The following is a 16,256-nucleotide window of genomic DNA, read 5'->3' on the forward strand; positions in this document are numbered from 1 at the left end:
TTATATAGCCCAACTAATCATGATGGGATTCACATCTAGATCAGGGGAGGTCATTGTGCCTCTTTACTCATCCCTCATCAGGCCCATAATTGAGTACAATGCCCCTTTTGGGATGTACCTTACCAGACACCTGCAGCAACTGGAAAGACCCCAAAAGTACCTCACCAAGAGGATCAAAGGGCTCAAACAGATGCCATATGCTGCCCGGTTAAAGAAACATCAGCTCTACTCAGTGGTATACCGCCTGCTCAGAGGCGATCTGTGCCTGATGTAAAAAGCCATGTCCAACCCGGAATTAATGGATATACTGCACCTCAGAAAATCCAAATCCCATCAAGCTATGCGCTCGAGAGACTTGAACCTCAGCACTGAAATAAATAGGACATGCTGGAGGGACAGATTCATAACCCAGAGGCTCCCTTCACTCTGGAATAAAATCCCAGTCCAGGTTAGGTAGAGTCCCACATTGTCTCTCTTCAAGAGGAATCTTGATGAGTGGATGGGAGATCATAGGTTTACCCCGGCTATCACTTCTGTGTCACTGTTAGACAGAGGCAGAGTATACTAACCTCAAAAAAAGGCATAGCAAAATTAATTTAAAATGGGTGGCGAAAGCCAAACACACTCTGGCTAGGCTTATAAATGCCCTAGGGCAGATAGCCTAGTATGAACCTATGAACCTTGCGAGCAGGCATTCTTTGTTCGAGTCACACTGCAGCAGATTCCATTTTCCATGGTAAAGCATGTTATGAGTAATATTTATGTTGTATAACTCACTAAACATATATTTATGAACTGGAGTACTACAGTAAATGCACATGTGAGGTGTCAGTGTCATAACGAATAAGGCAGTAGTAAGTAGGTGTAAGCACAAATAAGCAGTAGTAAGCATGTTATGAGTAATATTTATGTTGCATAACTCACTAAACATATATTTATGAACTGGAGTACTGCAGTAAATGCACATGTGAGGCGTCAGTGTCATAACGAATAAGGCAGTAGTAAGCAGATGTAAGCACAAATAAGCAGTAGTATGCATATTTAAGCACTAGTAAGCGGGCTTAAGCCCATTTGTGTGGTGGTAAGCAGTGCCCACACTGGTTAAGCAATTCTAAAGCTAACACTGTGTAAGCAGATGGAACGGCAGGTTAGCAGTGCTTACCATCATGCAAATCTGCTTACAACTGCTCAGAAGTGTGTTAATCACTCTGTATCCAATGGCCCTTGTTCTGCCCATCAACAAAATAAACAGCCAAGCACGTCTCAAACCCAGGACCCGATACACCACAGGCCCAGTAGTTATCCACCAAGCCATTAGAGAAGTACAGAAGAATGAGGTAGAAGCAAACAAGTCCTCACCATAGTATAACCAACCTGAACCTGTGAAAGGAATCAGTATACAGTCATATGTACCATAACCCCCTACATAACATACATATGTGAACTGGAGTATAGCAGTAAGCCCAAAAGTGAGGTGTAATTGTAACAGAGTGTTGAAGTCCCCAATAAAACACAAGGACCCCACAGAGTGTACATACACATTATTCATGGATATCAGGCATACCTATAAGGTGTAATTAACACAATGCCAAAAAGGCAGTATAATGAAAATCTAACGTAAGCAACGCTAAGCATTGCACAGGCCAGCTTAGCAGGTGTGAGCAATGTGTAGACCAGCTAAATCATTGTGCTGAGTGATATACCCCTTTAAACAATGCCAACCTTAGGTAAGCAGGTTTGCCCATAGCTTAGACTTTTCAAAACCAGACAACCATGGGAAAGTATGGGAAATCGGCCCTACTTAAACTCAAGAGGTGAGAATGTATCTCATAACTGGTTGTAGCTTCCCCTTGCAGGCACTGGAGTCTGCTTCTGGGCGTAGTGCTGGTGCATCCAGGAGTCCAAGGTCATGGCAGGACTCCTAGTTAAAGACCATGCTCAGAGACTGCTGCAGGGTCAGTATCAGGGCTCCCAATATAAGGTGGAGGCCTGGTACCATCTTGCCCGTGACCTCACCAGTGCCACTGGCATACCCCAAACTGGTGATAAGGTCAGTCACCACTATGCCAACCTGAAGTGGTGGAAGGGAGACCTCTTAGAGGAGTGGCTCCAAGAGGCTAGAGTATCAGGGGATGTTCCAGACATGTGTAAGTATCACCCCAGTATGTGTGTAATAATTGCAAGCTCAGGTATATCATAGATAGGTATAGCTAAATATTCCTCTTATGTCCCCCACAGCTGCAGTGGAGTGGGCCCCGGACCAGGAGGCCCACATCAGTCACCTGGCGAGGTTGCGATGTGAGGTAGGTCAGTAATACCCATGCATTTACTGTCATAGGAAATAAAAATAAAAGTAGTAGTAAATTAATTGCTAGTATAAAACCCGTATTGTTCAAGGCAAGTACTGCATCCACTAGAGAATATGGCAGTAAGAGTCTCATATTGTCTGTAAGTTAATAAAAGTGTAATAGCCTGACAAAACAGGTCTAACTACTGGACTGCATGTGTATATCCTGGTGTCATATGGTAATGTAGATATGCAATCATGTAATAGTACTGTAGTAGTAATCACTCTTAACCACATTATGCACCATAAATTGAATGTGTAGAAATGCCTGTATATGACAGGTGTAATCCCCAGAAGCCCTTTAGTACAATTGAGAGACTCATAGATAGTAAACAGGGAAAATGCAAATAATGAAAACCAAATAGCACATGCAACTGAGATGTGAGCTGTAGCTTTTTTAGCACAAACAACCACGGTTTGAATCCTGCCAGTGGTAATAGTCTGCATACAGAATCATACCACATAACTGTACAGATATGTCCAGAATGTCTAGTAAAGTGGCCCATATCTGTTGCCTATCAACCTTTCCCCCTGGGAAATCAGTGGGATGATCCCAGATGTATAGGCACCAAACAGGAAATACAACCGTCTGACACAAAGCTATGAGAACAAAGCTGACACTCTAGCAACTCCCCAATACTTTATGTGACTAAGAGGCTGCATATGTCCCATATACACCCCAACATGTCAAGCTGTGGTCAGAGTGGGTACAGTAACAGAGTGAGATGTATGTGCATAATAGTAATGTGGACACTGGTACTGTGTGTGGGAACATCCAGGTAGTGCTAATAAACATTCCTCCCACACGTCTGTCAGATACCAACACTGTGCCCAGAAATACAAGAATGATATGCAGTTGCTCTGAATAATGAGGTATTACACATCACTGTCACCTACACTGTCCAACAACATATAACTGTCTAGGAAACTGTATATGAGTGTTGTAATACAAGGTCAGAATGTAAAAGCACAGAGGATTAATAAGACAGAAAGCAGATAGGAGATATACAGCAATAGCTATATAGCAGACACAACTGTGATGGACAGTGGTTAAGTTGTAGCAGACACAGCCATTGTCTGAATCCTGGGAGTGGAATTAGGCTGCATACAGATGCATACCCCACAACTGTACAGATTAAGCCAGAATGTCCAGTATATGTGCCCATATCTGCTGCCTGTCCCCTGTCCCCCTGGTAAGTATGTGGGATGATTCCAGATGTGTAGCCAGCAAACAGGGAATACAAGTCATTATCAAACATCATGATAACACACCTGTCACTGTAGCAACCCCCAAAACTGTTAGGAGAGTAATATTTCAAGTATGTCCTATCTACACTCCCATGCCATCAAGCTGTGACCAGAGTGTGTACAGTAACAGAGTGAGATGTATGTGCATAATACTAATGTGTAATCTTGACCTTTGTGTGGCAACAGTCAGGCAGTGCTAACAAACATTGCTTGCACAGGTATGTTGGATATGAACACTGTGCTGAGAAATACAAGCCATTATAATCTGTGCTGGTACTGTTCACTTTGGTATTGTAGGGAATTGTGAGTGTTGCAGTTTCTCTGAGTAATAAAGTATCACTGGTCACTGTCACCCACACTGTGCTGCATAATATAACTGTGTAGGAAAGCATGTATATGTGTGTGTCATGTGACTAAAGGTGGAAAAGGTCAATATTCTAGATATGTCCAGGCACACCAGCATGTGGTCAATGCATGGCCAGAGTCTTTGCAGAAAGAGCTGGATAGCTATGTGCAAAACAGCAACTTGGAATCTGGGAGTATGTGTAGAAACAGTTAGTTAGTGTTAACAAACATTCCCTCCACAGGTATACCAGGTAAGAGGTGTATACTGCAGGTAAAACCGAGTCATGTGCAACAATGACGACAGCCATATCACTGTCCAAAGTAAGGCTATAGGGTAGTATAGTAAGCCTTGTAAGATACAGATAACAGCATTGACTAGGAAAGTAATGTGGACTATAGAAATATACTATTTGTTAATTGACATCTTTCTGTCCCCCCACCATATCTCCAACAATAATCAACATACCCATCCCAACTGGTATGTATTGACTCTGATAATATCCAGTTGTTTGATAAATATAGGTTCATAGGTTCATAGGTTCATACTAGGCTATCTGCCCGAGGGCATTTACAAGCCTAGCCCATAGTTTTGTGGCTTACGCCACCCCTTTAGTATGGGGAACTATACCCATTATTTTGCTGTGCCTCTGTTGAGCAGTGACACTGAGGTAATCCCTGGGGTATATCTGCGATCTCCCATCCATTGGTCAAGATTTCTCTTGAACAAGGCCAGCGAGGTGCTCTGCCTCACATATACCGGGATTTTATTCCACAGCATAGGGAGTCTTTGGGTGATGAATCTATCCTCCAGCTGGCCCTATTAATAGCCGTCGAGGTTTAAGTCTCCGCCTTGTGGCTCTGACGGATCTAGATTTTTGAGGTGAAGCATATTCATCAAATCTGGGTTTGACATGGCCTTGTATGTTAGGCAAAGGTCACCTCTGAGCAAAGTGTGTTTACTGAATAGAGCTGGAGTTCTTTCAGTCGGGCAGCATAGGACAGATGTTTGAGACCCTTTATCCTTTTGGTGAGGAACTTTGTGGCCTCCAGCTGCTGCAAGTGTCGGGTCAGATACATTCGAATGGGGCATTGTACTCAATCATTGGTCTGATGAGTGATGAGTATAGGGAGACTATGACCTCCCTTGATCTAGATGAGAATCCCTTCATGATAAGGTGGGCAATGTAGAAGGTCTTCCTAACTACTTTAGCTACATGGGTGTCGAATGACAGACTACTATCAACCTGGGTCCCCAGGTCCCTGATAACTTCTTCTATGCTCAGTGGATTGCCACCTATTTGCAGCTAGGGTAACCTTGTTTTTCCCAAGGGTATGACTATGCATTTTTGGCATTTAACTTTAGGCCATGGCTCTGGCACCAGTTATCCGCTTCTGTGAGACCCTTCTGAAGGATATCTGTGTCAGATGTGTTTCTACTATGGCGCCCAGTTTGCAGTCATCTGCAAACTTTGTCAGCCATAACCCTCCTGTGTTTGCTTGTACTGGAAAAGTAGATGCCAAACAAGAGTGGGCCAGGACTGAGCCCTGTGGTACACCACTTGTGACAGGCTTTGAGTCTGACATGGCGCCAGCAACTCTGACCCTGTGGGTTCTGTCACTCAGCCAGTTTGCAACCCATCTTGTGATGTACGGGTTAACATTTAAGCTGATGAGTTTTTCAATGATACCCGAAAGGGTATTGTATCAAGGCCTTTGCCAGATCGAGGTAGGCTGTATGGACTGCCTTTCCTCATCAATGGCTTTGGTGACTGTTTCAAAAAGTCAACCAAGTTTAGAAGGCATGATCTGCCTTTGACAAAGCCAAACTGGGATGGATCCAAAGTCTGCAAATTCCCTATGTCTTTATTTATGAGGTCCATTATGATCCTCTCCATGGCTTTGCAGATAAGGCTTGTCAAGCTAATGGGCCGGTAATTTCCAGGGTCGGTGGAGGCACCGCCTTTGTGAAGTGGGACCAGAGTTGCAGTGCGCCACCCTGCACGTGATCCAGAGGTAAGACTATGATTAAACAGCTGTCCTAGCTGTGGGTTTAATTCTCGCTGAGTTTGTGGAGCACACAGCCGGGACACCATCAGGTCCCATGGATGCTGTGTTTTTGCTTTGGAGAGAGCAGTTCTCACTTGGGCGTTGGAGATGTTTGGGGGCTGCAATCACTTGGTATAGATATCTCCTTTTGGGGGGATGGGAGTTTGCACTGAACCTGTCAGCCAGTATGTTGGCAATGTCTGTAGGATCAGTAATCTTCACATCATTTTGAACTAGTTCTGAGCATATCTGGGAGGTTCCTCCCAGGTTTCTAACATAGCTAAAGAAGGCCTTATGATTGTCTTTGAGTCTTTAGCTATTTTTCTCTCAAAATTTGCTTTGGATGATTTTATGAGAGCTCTTAGTTTTTACTTATAGTGATCAAGGGTGTCTTACCTTTTAAGGATTTTGCTCTATCTTGTAGTAGCTTCCTCCTTTGTTGTAGAGTTTGTTTATGGCTGGGGTCCACCAGACTGGACGCTTGCCTTTGGTACAAAGAGTCTTTGTTTTGCTTGGGATTGCCTTATCCATGCAGTCCTGCAGGTGCTGGTAGAAGGCATTTGTAAGTGATTCAGCGGCTTGAGTACTGTTTTCCCGGCGCTCGGGCCTTAAAGGAGACCACACTAGTCTTTAGAAGTTTGAAGTCGGCTTTCGAGGAAGTTCTTTACTGTGGTCTTTTATTTCAGGTGGGGTGGGATGAGGACCTCCAGCGAGATTAGTTTGTGATCTGATCTCACCAGTGAGGGTATACTTCCGTGTTGAACATTGTGCTCCCATGTTCGTGATGATGAGATCAAGTATGTTTTCTCCTCTTGTGGGATGGTGACTAGTTGTTCCATGGCATTTGAGTTTATGAATTCCAGGAACTTTTGGGCTAGGGTGATTGGGCTTGTGTAGTGTTCCCAGTCTATATTAGGGTAATTGAAGTCACCTAGTATGATGGTGTTTGGTGATACATTTATCCCCTAGTGTTTTCAGGAAGGCCATGTGAGGTTCCTGAGTTTGTGAGGGTGGCCTGTAACATGCTACAATTTGCAGAGCAGTCTTGCCTATGGTTAATTGCACCTGGAAGGTCTCCGATGCATCGCGCATTGCCACCAGTCTTGAGGTGTCGCTGTCTTTGATGAATATGGATACCCTCCTTTCTTGGTATTGTCCGGATTTTGGGGCCGGAACGCATGATAAGAGGTAAAACCTGATAGTGCTGGGGTGCTCTCAGGAGCCTTGAACCAGGTTTCTGTCACTGCACAGACATCGATGTTCTCCATACTGAGAAGGGCCTCGAAAAGTGCATTTTGAGATTTAGACTTCTGGCATTGAGCAGCATTACCCTTAGTTTTTTCCTTTTTGTGTTCTAGGGTGGTAGGTTTAGAATTTGAGCCTTGCCTAAAAAGGCACTATGGGGTGGCAAGAGCCTTTGCCAATATCCGAATCCCAGGGTGACAGGTGCAAGCCGCCTTGCGAAGCAGCGTGGCTTGTCCAGCATGTCATCCCAGGCAGACAGACATTGGATCCCCTTTGAATGACACCAGAGTTTAAGCCAATTGTGAAAGCTGATCATCTTATCTCTGTATTGTGGCATCATTCTTGGTGAAGGTAGGATACTGCTCAAGGTCAGGGTCATACCTGCCTGGGCTACATAATCAGAGAGCTCCTCAATGTCTCTTTCATGTAGTCCAAGGAGGTACGCCTCAGGTCGCTTACACCAGCGTGGACAATGACTGAGTCGTATTTGTACCTGCTGTTGAGAGACCTGAGTGCTTATGTTATGTGGCGGATTCTAGCACCGACAGGCAGCTTACTGTGACCTTCTCCTTACTCAGTCTGGTGAGCGGGACGTCAGTGTGTCTGACTATGGAGTCACCAATGACTAGTGTGTCTGGCATTGTGTTTGGCCTTAAGGGCTGTGACTGTTTGACACTCTGACTGTGAGGTCTATGTGTTGCAGGTGTTGTGTTCTGAGGTGGTGGTTGTTTGGGTGTCTGCTTTGGTGGCCTCTGCTGTTTTGGTAGATTTTTGATCAGAGCCGCGAGTATGTCTTTGTGTGTTTATGTGTATGATTTGAGGTTGTGATGGTACTGTGTGAGACTGGGTCTATAGTGTGTGGTAACCTTCTCCTGCTGACTGGTCTTGCCAGTCCTATGTTGAGAGAGCTCAGCCTCCAGTTTGGCCGTATAGTTGCATCTCGCATGTATTTGTGTTTTGTGGGAGGAGGAGAGGGTTGTCTGTACATGAGGCAATTGTAACATTGCCTCAATATTCCCAGGTTCACCAGCTGAGCAGGAGAGGACACTAGCAACTGATCCTCGACATGCTAGAAGGACTAGACAAAAAACTTTAAAAGAGATTCCGGGGATGTGGGTGACCGAGAAATGGGGTTTTGCCTTTTGGGGTGCTATCTATAAGAGTGCCGTATCAAGGTAATAAGTACTGTAGGAGCAAGTGCTAGGTTTAACAGATAGAGAAAAGTCTACTTGGAGTCAAGTAGAGATGATCTTTTTAGGTATTAGAGAAAGTGCTAGTAACAGGGATGCTTAAAGGTAAGATTGAAAAGAATGCACTCTGCAGTGTGCACTAGAGAAGTTAGATATGAAAGTAGGTAACTTGAGTTTTACCTGTTTAAAAAGTTAAGGTTTAGTGGAGAGTTACTATTTTTAAAACAGCAAGATGGACTGAAAGGGGTGGTTACTTTTGTATTTTGGTACTATGAAATACTGTAGGATGGCCAATAAATTTAAATAATTGAAGGGGTGGGATTTCAAAAGTGATGGTTTTGTGATGGTTCCCATGCATGTGCTATATTGAATTATTCCAGCACTGGTGGCATGGTGCCATCAATGTACCTGCATGCTGTTCTTATTACCACTGTGGTCCCATATATGCATGTGTCCTGTTTGCTATGCAACTGTTCCATATCTTGTATCTAGGTTAATGGGAATATCTGTGCATGCTGTTATACCTAACCCTGGAATGTGTTGACTATTACTAACCCATATGTGATGATGAAATCTAAACACTATAGCACACTTGGGAATGCTGGTCCAAGCGGACCCACCCGCCCCACCTCAGATAGCCGTGGCACCAGGCACCAGCATGTCAGGGGCCCAAACCCAGACCTCCCTGTCCATTGGTCCTGCACCACCTTTGGATAGACCCACCTCAGTGGATGGGCCTCACCCCCCTGGAGTGGGTGCAGATAGGCACCTGTCACTCTTCGCCAGGTTGGGGTCGTGGTGCAAAGAGCGATCAACGAGTAGTTTGGTGAGCTTCTATGCCAGCTTGAGGGCCGCGTGTCACAATTAGTGAGTCATCCTGGCTCTGCGACTCAGCCCCCAGCACAGCCATCTTTGGGGCTGTGAAGGTGCAGTGGTGACTGCCCATAGGTGGGAATCTCAGTCCCACTGATACCACTAGGGGGCTTGTGGACTTCCGATATCCCAACACCCCTCCCCATCAAGATGTTTACCTCCACATGTGTCATATACCCCCCTGTATGCATCTTGTTTGTCTTGTCTGGTAACCTACCCAACCTACCTCCCCAAATATACCTACTACCCCTCCCCAACATCCCACTTTCACCTGAAAAAAGAGAAAAAAAGGGCAATCTGTTCCCACAAAAAAATCTCGCCCCATACATAACTGTACATTTTGCACACATGTCCACTGGACACATGTAATCTGGTCTAATTGGCATCACAACTTATTATTGTTGTCCTTACCCCTCTCAAAGGGGTTTGAGTGTCCAAATATACCTCCAAATTCAGTGTAGATGCACAGCTGTTGCTGTAGAAAAAATTAACAGCTATGGACCTTTCCTACTCCCTTCCTGCTATTTCCCCTACTGTCTTTCTCTTTTTGTGCCCGTTTTTCACCACTTTCCTATCAACACTTTTTTCTTTTCTTTTAAAGAAATTAGCGTGGGGGTAAGTGGGAGTAAGCACTTTTAAGCAGCAGTAAGTGGGTCTAAGCCTCTTTGTGCAGGGGTAAGCAATGCTTACACTGGGTAAGCAATTTAGAAGCTGAGTATAAGAAACTGTAACCGAAAGTTAGCAGTGCTTACCTCTGCGGAAACACATGGAAACCCGCTTACAACTGCTTTAAAGTGCCATAATTACTCTGTATCCAACGGCCCGTGTTCTGCCCAGCAACAAAATAAACAGCCTTTACAAGGCTCCAACCCAGGACCCTGGGCACTATAGACAAAGTGAGTTACCACTAAGCCCTGCCAGATACAAATAGCCATGATGTTTTCAAAAACATATCATCCAGCCCAGTTATTAAACAGTACAGAGAATGTATTCCAACATTTGGATGTATGTGTGTGTGTAAATATATTAATTTCTAAACAGATACGACATATATATATATATATATATATATATATATATATATATATATATATATATATATATATATATATATATACACATATACATGCAAATGCCTACATCAACACACATATATATGTCTACACCTATATGTTTAGATATACACAGCAAGTTATATATATGTAAGCATATACATATCTAGGTGGGTATATACGGACATAAGTTATATATATGTAATCAGATATGTATATATATATATATATATATATATATATATATATATATATATATATATCCATATAGGTATATATGGATATACATGTGTAAATATCAATGGGAGATTAACTAAATCATACATGTCCACATGCACCATTAATAGGGTTGAGAGGCCCCAAACAATGTACGTCTTGTACGAATAGGTATACCTACTCCCCCACACCCAAACACGTCTGCCCTGCAATACACTACCAAGTGTTGCAGATCCCATAACCAGGTCCTCTCACAACATGGGCACAACATGTTAGCAGTACTACATCCCACCTGTATGATGTCAAGCTGGTATTGGTAACATATAATGCAATACAGTCTTGTTCCCATAGGTAATGTAAAATGTGGAAGCTATCAACATCCCCAAGATACTTATACACAGACACATATATGCAGATACAGATATACATATGTATGTATATATATATATATATATATATATATATACATATATACACACATATACATGTGACTACAAATATACATGTACAGTAATATGCTTATATAGTAGGTGCACAAAATATGGACCAGCCACTATGTCTACAGTTAACACCCTAACAACTGGACAGTGGATGAGCCACTCATACAAATGACATTTGTTGTCTGCAACATATACCCACAGACAGGTCATAGGATAAAATACCACACACAGGTTTGCATAAATGGAAAACCTTTATTTGTGTACTATTACTGATTTATATGCCATGTCATATAGCTGTTCAGACACTGACATCCATATAAACAGAGCAATGCAACTATGAAACAGTTATACTAATACAGTAGTCTGGAAAGGTCCACAACTGTTGCTGTCCAGGCCAAGCCATTCAAATAGTACAATAGTAAAGACAGACTAGCCCACAGGATACCACACAATGAACAGTTAGTAATACAGGTGTATATTTCAGCAGCCTCTATCTACAGTCTTTACACAATCACTAGATGGCACAGACTTCAGTTGACCAAATGGGATGTAACTGTTACATAACAAGGCATAACTGAGATCATCACAGGCAGACTGACAAACAAAATAGTTTGTATGGCAGGAGGCAGTAGGCCTGCAGTAACCCACTTTATGTAAGTAATGTCAAGATAGGTGAAATGTATGGTACTGTACATCCAGATACCTTAAGGCAGCTCACCCCTGATAGCCCCACATTTTGTAACAGCCTAGGTTATACATGGTGCATCCCCCCTAGACTCAATTATACAGGGCCATGTACCACTGTAACATACACTGGCCTCTGGAGTGCATATCGGCACACATGTATTGTGTAGGTGAAGCCCACACATATATGGCCCCAGCCCCACCGTATGTGTGGGGGCTACAATAGCAGTGGACTGCTGGCAGGAATGGCAGTGTGGTATATGTATATATGCATATGTATCACCATCTGTATATGTGTAGACATATAATGCTCTGTATATGTATATATCTGTGTGTGTGTGTGTATATATATATATATATATATATATATATATATGTATATATATGTATATATGTATATATATATATATATATATATATATATATATATATATATATCTATGTACATATGCATACCCATCTATATATGTTGATATGTACATGTGTAATTATCTATATAGATATCTGGATAATCACATGTACATATATTTTCACCATATGTCCTGAACATGGAGTGTAGCCCTACCTCAGCACCTATAGTCCAGATATGTATAGCAGGTATATTAGTAGACTACTGCTACTGTAATAGGAATTGTCTTCACAGACATGGTGTGTGTGGGAGGTCACATCTGCTTTTCATATGTGCGACATTGGCTACTGCCAGACATCCTAAGGACATCATAGTGCAGTACCACTGCAAGCACGTAATGCTCCTGTGTATAGTCCAGAGGTATACACAGAACCCCTTAGTGAAGAACGTGTGGACCAAGCCTGACAATATAAATGTTAACAGCCATGTAGATGGGTATAACACATAGTAACTGGTATACATTTACCCCCATAGGTTATGCACTCACACACCCCTGTCTGTCCTGACACATCACTGTTGGTACAGAGGTGCCATGGCCAAATACTACCCACTAAACAGTGACATACATCTGTACAGTATCCCACTGCTCTTTCTGACATACATGACTGTTAAGGGAGGCCCAGCAGTAGTACATCTGGCAAGTATCTGGACATGACATCTCACTGGGTAAGTACAATAAGCTGCTAGGCATGTAAAAAAGCACTAAGCAGGCTACAGGCAGTCTGGCTCAACACTGGCCTACATCTCATAAGGGGGAATGCACATGTGCCTGCATATATAGCAGGCTCTACAGGCATGTCACAGGACAGGGTAAGATACACCTGTGTGAAAGTGCATAACCACAACCAATGTGAACACAGCCACATAAGGTAAGCTAGCATAATATTACAGTATATGGACTATCTGTTCAACACCATCCGCATATGTGCCACTCACACACTAACCCTACATATACTGGGCCACTACACAGTGTGGTCTGATGCCTGTCTGTGGTATGGGACATGTGTGTGTACGGCCCTACAAACATGTAAGCCAATACGGAAACATACAGTTGAGCAGCATGTAACATAGGATAGGACGGGACCTAGAACAGTGACATCTACCATAGTCTGTACACAGGCCAAAGTACATATTAACAATAGACACACTGTTGACATTCACCATAAGTACACAGACCTCAGTACTGTACAAACAACCACAGAATGTCCAGGTTATGTCATCAAATATAACCCCTGCTTTACATATGTGTAGCAGTCTGATATCTCGCTGGCTTGTTATCAGATATGATGACACTAATTATGGTGTTCAGCACATATGCACCTCTTAATGCATAACATATGTACAAAGGTTGACAGAGTTGTGGCTGGAAGCACATACACAGAGCAAATATTGACATGATGCTGTGATAACCTCATACATTTACTGTTGTAACAGGGTTTGTCACAACATATATCCTATGAGGGATATGAAGTCAGTAACTGTCACGGCTTTCATCATCTACAGACTGCAATCCTTACACTACCATCTTCAATTCACAGATAGATGCTCTGTGGTTAGCACATGAAACCAAAGGCACCACACACTGCCCAGTCTGCAGATGACCCTACAGATGGGAAATCCTCATAAACATAGAGCTCACATGGCAGGTATTAAAACATGTAGGACAGCCATATCCGCACACACCCTTTTAAACCAACATTACTCGGAATGCAATATAGCAGCACTTACAGTCTGTAGTCAGGTCAGGCACATTCCCATCCTGTGTGTTGGTCTGTTTCCACAGTGTATGTTGTCAGATGTAAATCCCCAATCCATCTGAGATGCTGTTTGCCAAACAACAGATCGAGTTCCTGAGCACAGTGAATGAAAAGGCCCAATACCAACATGACGTTCTTAGATATTGGAGTGTGTTTCCATGCAATTGGCTATGGGAATGTTACCACAGCTGTTCCACATGTAGTCAGTTAGGGGAGGGTGCAGTTCATGCAGAAGCCATCAGCTGATCATGACCATCACTTAAAATACACATGTTGTTGCCTAAGCAAAGCAGGTGTAGGTCTCCACATCCACCAGTGAGTGAGTGAGAAGGCAGACAGAGGCAAAGACAAGTCAGGGAGGGGTGGGAGAGTAAAACTTAAGCATGTTTGTGTCACACACCTACCAGCACAGGGTATCAAACCCCTGCCGACTATGTAGTACTATCACAGTTCTATGCAGTTATTGGATGCACTGCATAGGTTACCTGATGTGGAGTCCTCAGAACATATATGTGATGGTGAGTGACATCTGCAGCAGGGATATGGTAGCTATACAGTAGGTGTAGTACATGTGCCTGTCTGCATGAACAGGTGCCAACATCAACACAGCCACACTCTCACAGGGATGCACACACATTGACACACTTGGCAGGGCCAGGAATAAAACTCATCACTAGTGACATTGCCACAACACATTACTGTGCAGGTATCACATGCACCACATGGGTCATACAGAGGTTATATGGACAAAGGGTATGGGGAGGTGTCTGACATCAAACAGCATGCTTTAGTATGCCAATAGGCATTGTAGTGAATGTGGATGTGATCATATGCATCATACAACACACACACAAACACACAGGGTGCCAGTACTGACATGCATGGGTGCATTTCTGCACGGGTGTGTGGTGGTCGAATGTGCCAGATGGTTATACAAGGCTAGGTGATGGGTATACCTTGGCATCAGGCCACATGACAATGGGCTGCATTGTGGCTCAGGGCTGTAGTTTCTGCATTTGTCCACACAGGTGCGTATTGTATTCACCATCCAATCACCTAGGTGACTATTGCGTGTGGCCAATGCTGTGCATTGCTTGCCATGTATGTGTTCCTTAGTCCATGAAATGGACTGTGTCTGGGATATGCACACCTCCCACATGCATGTACAGTAACATGTGGAACAGTACCTGTGGTGTCTGGCCAATGTTGTGTACACAGATTATCATCAGATGTGCCAGTCTTGGCCTCCTGTGGTGGGAACTGGTAATGGACAGCAGGTTTACCCTTCCCTTACATTGATACCTTGCTAATAGCATTCCCTGGTGTCAGTGTCATCTGTCCATACAGGGCATGTTTTCAGGCATGGTATGTCCTTTGTTGGTCAGATTTGATGGCACCACAAGTGTTGCAGTTGTCCACTGGGGAACATGGGGAAGGTGCACTGTCGGCATGTACATGCCTATTGGACAGATGGACAGGGTACCATGCTCTCTGTAGCCCACTGCAATCACTCCATAGTTACTATCAGTGGTCAATATGCAGTGTATTACTCACATATTGGCTGTTGCCTAGGCAAGTGTGTGTGTGTATGAGACATGGGTTGAGAGTGAGCTCTGGGTAATAATGGGGTTGCTAACTGTGATTGCCTGGCCTTGATGTCACATGTATGGGTATGGATTTGCACCCCAGCTTCTCGGCTATTTCACATCTGTTATCCCTGTATGGTGGACATTTTGATATATACTTGGGCCACCATATAAGACATTTGCAAAACCCACTTCACATTGGGCCCAGGTGTCACACACTCACACCTATCTCTACACAGGATACGAGTTATAAACACAGACACACACACACACACACACACACACACACACCTGTCATGTCTGGGATTAGAACCCCTACCTAACTAGTTTTTTACACTACAGCATCACACAGTTACAGTATGTGCCACTGAGATTACTGGAGTACTCCTTCCCCAAAGGTATATATCACATTGGATGAGATCAGCAGGATTGTCAAAGTAGGGCATTCAAATTGTAGTGAGTGTGGCTAGGCTAAAATGCATTGCTCCCTAATCAGACAATGACACACACACACAAAACATCCACAACCAAGATGTGTGGGTATAGAACCCCTAACAGAGGTCTATACCACACTACAGCATGGAGCTGTTATAGGATGCACCCGGGTGATTACTGGAGAATGCCTTCCTCAAAGGTGTATTTCACATTGGATGATATCAGCAGAATTGCCAAAGTAGGGCATTCAAATTGAATGGAGTGTCACTACCCTAAAAAGCATTGCTCTCTACATAGACAGAGTCAGACAGACACACACTTGCCTAACCTACCTAACTAATTTATCACATAATAGCAGTACACAGTTATAGGACGTGCTACAA

Source organism: Protopterus annectens, chromosome 5.part1 (genome assembly GCF_019279795.1).
Source record: "Protopterus annectens isolate FY-2018-M chromosome 5.part1, PAN1.0, whole genome shotgun sequence".
In the NCBI taxonomy this organism is placed as follows: domain Eukaryota; kingdom Metazoa; phylum Chordata; order Ceratodontiformes; family Protopteridae; genus Protopterus; species Protopterus annectens.